This window comes from Lissotriton vulgaris, unplaced genomic scaffold (genome assembly GCF_964263255.1).
Source record: "Lissotriton vulgaris unplaced genomic scaffold, aLisVul1.2 SCAFFOLD_283, whole genome shotgun sequence".
In the NCBI taxonomy this organism is placed as follows: Eukaryota; Metazoa; Chordata; class Amphibia; order Caudata; family Salamandridae; genus Lissotriton; species Lissotriton vulgaris.
This window is the reverse complement of record NW_028254237.1, coordinates 1,122,488-1,130,438: the sequence shown is the minus strand read 5'-3', so window position 1 is coordinate 1,130,438 and position 7,951 is coordinate 1,122,488.

Genomic DNA, 7,951 nt, shown 5'->3' with positions numbered 1-7,951 from the left:
GGCTGGACAATAGGTTTCCTGTCATAGGGAGGTGTGACCACCTCTCAGATAGGCTTTAGTGTATTGGGGCTGGGTGGGAGCACTCGGCGAGTGCTTTGATGTCTGCCCTGGGGGCACATTTGGTGTCCCTGCGCATAGTCCAGCTCAAACTGGTTGCATGGGCTATCAAACCCTGCTCTGGCGTGAAACTGGCTAAGGACATGGGTGTAGCCACCCCTCTGCCCTAACCCTCCCATAGGCTGGTCCCCAGAGTTTTTACAACCCCTTCCGTGGATATAAAGTAGGAACCCCTGACTACCGGGATAATACTCTGCTACAGAATCTCAGAACTTCAACTATCCACACTTCGTTGGATGACCGAAGAATCTTGTTAAAATCTTGGTTGTGGCGCAAACATTATCGGCGCTATCTTGTCCCTTTTTCAGGCTCCTACGTGTGCGTAAGCAGCAGCCATTTTGAGTACCATGGCCTCTCAGCCCACTGCCGATCGCCAGCGCGTCTCTCTCTGACCTCGCAAGCATCCCCAGCGCACTGACAGCCCCCGCTCTCACATGCTTGGGCCATAAACCACCGCTTCAGCGCGGCCCTGCCTCAGAGCCACATCCCGTACCCGGCTAACACCTCCCTCCATCCCTTTCATGACCGCACATCCTTTGATAAACCCCCTTCCTCTGTGCCCGATTGTCCGACCCGATCCCAGGCCATCACCTAGTCCTGCAGATGCAGTTTATTGCCCCCTACTGTAAGAAGTTGCCCCTCTTCAAAGGAGCTGCAATTGATCAAAGCCCCCACCCCATGAGATCCGATTAGCCGCACACATTCCGGGAACCGGCGGAATGTCCAGCTGCGTGACAGTCATCACCTACTGAGATCGGGGTGGGGACTTCTACTGTAGATATGTGTGGGAACGGGCCAAAAGCGGGGATTCCGAGGATGTCTTTCCGTGCTTCAAGTTATTTGTAAGAATGTGCCACATGTAATAAACTGCAATAAAGACCATAAACCGGTGTATAAGAGGCCAGGCCTCAGAGATGCGGGTAGAGTACCTCGAGACGATACCCTGTTGTCTGATCTGATGTGTTCTGCTCCGACTAAATAAAACTTCTGTTTCCTGCCTTCCAGTCTCCAGCGCCTGCCTCTTTGTTTGTTGATTATCGAGTAGTATGAGAGCCGACTAACGCCGGGCAATACTTAAAGGTTATCGATTGAATCTGCCCCCTTTTACAATCTCCCTTGGAGTAAAGGAGTTACAAGGCAGGTACCAAAGATGCATCTGTCTGGTTTGCAACTATGCAGCTCCTGAAAGACTCCGAGGACTTTGCAACACAGGAGGTGGGTTTCCAAGTTTCCTTGAGGCCGATACGTGCTCTCAGCAAACCTGGGATCCAAAGCCCTCGTGGGGACTGTGCAACCCGAACCCCTGGACACTGTGCACATTTGCAGCAGCATATGCTTTTTGGTGATCCCTGAGGCTGTGCATTGGACTACTTGTAGTCCTGACCCCGAGCAGTGATTCCACCAAAGATCAGCAGCCCACACTCCACGAGTGTCCCATGGGCTGGTATTTTGTGATTCCTCTTGACATCCCTTTGCGATCCCTTGTCCATCGACTTGTGGGTTCCTGAGAAGGGTACTGTAACTTTTAGTGGGCTTACCTGGTTGCTCCAGACGTGACCAGACTCTTCATTGCTTGGGGAGTCACCAGGACCTTGCTGGTCCACTCCGAAGCCTTTTTACTCTCACAGCATGGGTTGCTGTTGCCAAGGCTTGTTGGTGTCCGATCCGGACATCGACCCCCCCAGCACTCAACATCCTTCATGGGACAGCTCGCCTGTGGACTCTGGTTGTCATCGACATCTCCTGGTCCCCGTGGCAGCGGAGACAAGCTTCACATCATCTCACCTGAAACACCCGACATTGGTGGGCATTGGTCTACTGTGCCCTTGGTCACCCTGAAGTGACCCAGACTCTGTCCCCTCTGCTTTAAGGTGCTTCCCATCCCCGATCCAGGCTTGGATCACACCGGACACTTTTCCTTATCACGGCAGCAGCACTTTGCAGCAACTCGCCGTTGAAAACAGCGTCGATTTTCGACACCATTTGGCACCTGTGCACCCGGCTTCCCTGGGTGAGGTAACACAAGTACTCTGGTGCTCACATGGGTGCTGACCTTAGAGCCTTCTAAGTCTAAAAGGTTTTCCTCCAAGTCCTCTCCAACGTGTCCTTAATCTTTAAAATTCCAACCGCGACTTTCCCATTGAGTTTTACGGATCTCGCAGCTGTATTCTCACACTGCACACGTTCCCCGTGGATTACCTGTGTCACTACCTTGGGTGGTTCCTTGGGGTCCCAGCGATTGTACGTGCTTAAGGCACTGTGTCTAGTCAAGTTGTGGTTGTTATACCACTTTCTTAGTATATGGTTCGGTCTCCCCCTGGGGTCCACTGTGTATTTTGCTATTTACTGTTGTTCTAATACTGTAATATTGTGTGTCTTATTCTCTAATCTCAAAAAGAGGTTAATAGAGAGTGTTTAGTAATAAATACATATATTTTACATATACCTTGTGTGGTTTCCTTTCATTTGGTCATTCAGGAGGTTATAAACTAGTAAACCAAGCTGCTGTACATTCCTTCAAGACTTAGCCTGAAGGCTGCTCTCCACAGCTATCACTAGGATAGCTTTCAATAAAGGTTGTCTTTAACCTAATCATCAATAAGGGTCGTTTGGACTGGTACAAGGTGCCCACTACAACTAGTGGACAGCACATACCAGGCCAACGTCTCACAGACCCCTCCAGTGGATATTTTTCATTGTGATGTCTAACAGTAAATAAAGATACAGTCTATTTTTAAAAATTGGTGTCATATTTCTTGAGTGTCTTGTGAATTTCTTTGTGTAATCCTGATAGCTCAGAGCCACAGCTACCCAGCGTTGAGGTAAGGGTTTCACCGTGAGGTACTTCACCCACACCATATAATACACCCCATTTCCTCACAGGAGTCTTTTACTACTTATAAAAGGGACAACAATTCTATTTTCCTTTCTTCCTTAGGACCTATGTTAGCCTAGCTATGCTAATGGTGTGCACAGGTGCGAGAGGACATCAAGTTGCACAGGTCTGTCACTATTTGGCTGTACCTGGCTGATTTTAGGTGGGGGTAGGATATCATTTGTATGAGACAGGTGCTAGATGTAGTACCAGGGGATAAGACGGGAAGAAGGAGAAAGCCGAGGAGGACCTGAGAATCTGGACAATAACTAGGAAAAGCTCAAGGAGCAGCATGAGGTGCACCGGGTCGGCTAGGCTATGCCCAACATGCAGACCAAGAGGAAAGGAGAACTGCAAGGGACCCAAGAAGACCAGCAGGATTAGAAGCACGAGGACATTGACATTTACAATTACCAGGAGGAGGTGCAGGATCAGGAGGGTTAAGGGGAATACCAGGAAGAGAAGAGGAGTAGGACCAGGAAGACCCGGAGGTCATGGACCAAAGCAAAGAGAAAGACAAATAGGCAGAGAAGGAGGACAAAAAGCACCACTTGGACTTGGAAGCCCAACAGGGCCAGGAATATCATGAGCTACCAGGAGAACCACAAAAAGAAGACTGAATGGAAGAAGAAGGCAGTACGGGGAATAGTAGATCCACCAGTAGGACAAGAACCATCCGGAACAGGGTCATCATGTGTGTCCAAACATAAGTAGGCCCCTCACAAGCGTATTCTGTTTTGGATAGTTGCAGACAGGTTTGCGGTTGGGAGGTTTCTAATGTTCAAGGATGATAAGTATATGCCTTCCAATTGACCAAGAGAAAGAATTCGTAGGGTAGGTTGTGAGAGTCAGCCTGGAATGTCAGCAATGAACATGTTTTTATGGCTGCACTTTTGGTGTCCAGGAATTTATACACTTGGTAATTGTTGGCTAAAAGAATGTTTGCAGTGTAGCTAGAGTGAAAAATGTTTGAAGGCCACTCCAGGTGCACTCATTCTTGTCCAATGGCCAGTAACCCCTTGGAAAAATGTAGGGTTTCATTTTCCAGGACCGTTCCAGTTTCTCTGTCATGACTTGCAATATGCATTCGTATTTATTGATTTTCACTCAAAGTGGATTGTGGATCAGTTTGTACACCGTGCTGCCCCTGCCACAGCTTTGGAGTACCACTGTCACTCATAATGGTGTATAGAGCTCTTCTTTGTAGTTGTATGAGTTTTGTCCACATTGACACCGTCTCTCACAAGACTCTGCTGAGGAGACTGGAGGATCTGGGTATAGGTGGCACTGTGCTGAAATGGATCTCTTCCTATCTAGCGGACCGCACACAGCAGGTATACACCCCTCCTTTCACTTCCCCCGCTAGACCACTTAAATGGGGAGTTCCTCAGGGCTCTTCTCTGAGCCTGCTCCTATTTAATGTCTATTTTACCCCCCTGGCTGACATGATTGCACGAACTGGGATCAAATCCACCTCCTACGCTGATGACATCCAGCTTCTTTTTACCTTTGATGAGCCTTCTGCCTCTGCATTTGACCCTCTGAAATCCTGTCTCAGGGATATCTCCAAGTGGATGGACTCTAATTCCTTAAAATTGAATGCAGATAAAACGGATATCCTGTTTTTTAATACTCAGTCCCCTCTTGATTCCAGCCTCTGGTGGCCTGGAGATTTGAGTCAAGCCCCCATACCCAAAGACTCTGTAAAGAACCTGGGGGTCCGTTGGGATAACAATCTCACTTTCAACACCCAGGTCCAATCAGTAGCAGCATCTTGTTTTGCTAAGATTAAAACAGTAAACAAGCTCATCAACTACCTGCCTTCTGACTGCCGTAAAACTGTGGTTCACGCATTGATAACCTCCCACCTCGACTACGCCAATGCGCTGTACCTAGGCATTACGGCAGGCTTATGTAAAAAACTCCAGATTGTCCAAAACGCTGCGGCACGTCTGGTGGAGAGGATTCCTCCTAGACAACATATCTCTCCGCTTCTCCGCAGATTACACTGGCTACCCATTGCCAAACGATGTGTATATAAGGCCATGACTCTGGCTTCAAGAGCCTCCAAGAGCAAAGGACCAGCCCACTTGAAAAGTAGCTTACGTCCATATCAAAACACCAGAACACTGCGCTCCAACTCACAAATTCTCCTTGCTATTCCTAGATTCAAGAGGACACGTGCAGGAGGTAAGACCTTTGAATTCTGTGCTAGTCAGCACTGGAATAAACTCCTGATTGACCTTCGTGCCTGCCGGACAGAAGCTGCATTTCGAAAATCCCTTAAGACCCATCTTTTCTGCTCATAATCTACCTCCCTTCCCTTAGCATCCCTGTTACCAAATCTATTAGCGCCGGGACGCCCCGTTGGGGCAGCTGTGCGCTCTATAAATGACACAAATAAATAAATAAATAAATATACAGCAAGCATATCCTCTATGACCCAATGAAAGGGTTACTTAGAGTGGTTTTACAAGGTACTTATGGAAATTATAACCTGGTTCAAGTAAAATGGTTTAGATTGGAATGAGCTTTTAAGTTCAAAATTGGAGATGTACAACATCACAACTCATAGCACCACTGCGATCAATACTTTCAGATGTCTCAAAGAAAGGGAAAAGAAGAGGGAACCTGCTTCAAAGATTTTTCCATTGTGGTTTAAGAAAAAAATTAAGTATGCCGAGACTGACACCCAACATGAAGTCATGTCAGAAAGGGTTGCTGTAAGAAAATGCCTCTTTTTTGCATGATCACCCTCACAATTTTGGACTGATGCTGCTGGGTTTTCAACTCTGGGAGTGCACGGAGGCCTGCTAACCTGACTCAGTGTGGGTATTTTAGCCCATTACAAAAGGTATGTTGAATTGGCTATCCCCAATTGGCATAGACTGACTTACTTATAAGCTCCTAGTATATGGGGTTGGGGTGCCAGGGATACCCAGGGCATGTGAGACAGAGTGTCCACCCAGGGATGCAGCACTGGTTGTGCTACCCTGTGTGTGACAAGGTACAAAATGGCTCCCAGCCTGCCACAGTTATATTCCTGGGTTCGGCCCATGTGGTGAAGCAGCTTATTATTGACATTGTCCGCACAAATAACATTTCCATCTGTGACCTTTTGCATACATTTGCACGTATAACAATGTTGGATTTGTTTCTCTGAACCTTAACTTGTTTTACATCTAGCTTCACATAACATTATCACAATGCCCTGAACATCATATACAAGGTCTTGTTCCTTACGACTTACAAATGCCATCACTATCTTCATCCACAAGGCGACAGGACTATCTACTTAGCCGCAACATCGCTAATCTATGCGTACATCAAAAGGCTGCTTTCTGCAATATAAAAGATGAGCATCCAGATAGATTAGTAGAGGAGGTTCTTCTGCTGACACCGAGGGTCCTTGCATGCTGAGGAATCACCACGCAGTGGTCTGACATCTTGTGAGGGGTGTCCAGTTCATGACCAAGACAGGGTCCTTCATGCTATCCCATCAGGTAATGAGGTTGGACCGTCCCTTGGGGGGGATTCTTGGCTTTGCACCTACACACACTCTAGGTACACTCAGAGTAGGGTTTGCATAGTAGGAGTATGCTAGACTCCTGTCTTGTTCATATGCCTGCATACAAACAGCTATTTAGCACCATGGTCAAACAATTGTTTAGCTTAGGACTATATCTACTATTTATGCTTTTGGTTCTTGTAATCGTGTTTATCTGCTTCTAACTCCTAATCATTGCAGAAAAATCATTTTATACAAGAATAACATTGGTTCAATAAATATTATTGAAAACATCCCACTGTGTATTCTCTGTATTTTTCTTTGAGAATAAGTGAGCACGAGTGACTGAGCGAAAGGTTCTGTACTGTTTCTATGATCCCTTAGGGGTCAGGGTTGTCATGTTCAGTGGTTGCCAGAAACCGTTCGCTCCCTGGTTGGTTTAAGGAACTTACGGTGGCACTGTGAGCAAGATGGTCTTTAGGCCAACATATCCGGTGGAAGTGACCAGAATCAGTCTTGACAACAAGCCTTTAGTTTATGTTGTCCAAACAATGCGCCGATCCTAAGGATAAGTAGGAACTACACGACACCACTGCAGTCTGGAAGAGCAAACTGCTAGTTTGACCTTGCCATTTGAACCACTGGCAAAGTTCCCACTTCCATTGACAATATATGTAAGTCTCCCCTAAAGCAGGGATCTGTATATTATTAAGTAGTACATACATCCTTATAATGCCCTAACAGCAAAATCCCCAAATTGTCTTTTTCGCTGTGGAAACCTAGTTGCTTCATTGGCTAACACAGTTACCGGCTGACCCCTCAGCCCGGCTAACTTCTGAATGGGACTACTAAGGCGGGTACTTCGAGGTGTCAAATTAATTGTGGCATCAAACCTGGCTTGATTCCTAATTCAAATTTAATGTCCCTTTTAAGGAAAGGCAACTTTTAGAAAGTTTTCACTCTGTTGCCAAGTTTGTCCAGTGGCCTTAAACAACTGTTGGCCACCAGACAGCCTTCTGCCCTCCTGAGTAGTAATGTGAATGACTCTGAAGGACTGGGTTTTTGCTAAGACCCAGCGGTGCCAGGGATAACACCTAAAACCTTCGTGGGTAACCTGTTCCGGCGTACAAATGACAGAGACACGGGACACTTCCTTCGGCGTCAAGGATTCGAGGTTTATTACTGCAGGGAACACAGAAGTCACGAGAAGTACATAGCATGTAAGTTCACGGAGACTGCTTCAAATTGTATCTGTGGATCGCTCTTCTTATACAGTTTTCAAGCATAGGATAACATGGTGCACAAAGGTTTACAACTTGGTTCCCATCGTAAAAGTCATAAGGGGTCGCTTTCATGTATTCAGGGCCCGGAACATAATTACAGTAACATTTGGCGGTTCCCAACTGTAAAAGTACATCTTCCCAACATTAGTACATTCCAATCAGTAGTAA